Below are 238 nucleotides of genomic sequence, written 5' to 3'. Positions count from 1 at the left end.
TGCCGAGGCTGCAGTGCAACTGACGCAGGCCTTTGACCTCAGCAAGAAGAGGGAGGAGCGGAGGCCGAGTGAGGGTTTTCATTGGTTCCTCCTAGAATCCGGCCCCTCCGCAGCTCTGCCTTTTAAAAGGGCTAAGGTAGCCTTGCCTGTGGAAATACGGGGCCCAGACAGAGACAGACTAGCCCCTTTAAGAAGTGGACGGGGTAGGGGCGGAAGACGAGTGCAGGAAACCGATTGG

Source organism: Pongo abelii, chromosome 20 (assembly GCF_028885655.2).
Source record: "Pongo abelii isolate AG06213 chromosome 20, NHGRI_mPonAbe1-v2.0_pri, whole genome shotgun sequence".
In the NCBI taxonomy this organism is placed as follows: domain Eukaryota; kingdom Metazoa; phylum Chordata; class Mammalia; order Primates; family Hominidae; genus Pongo; species Pongo abelii.
This window is presented reverse-complemented; position numbering follows the sequence as displayed.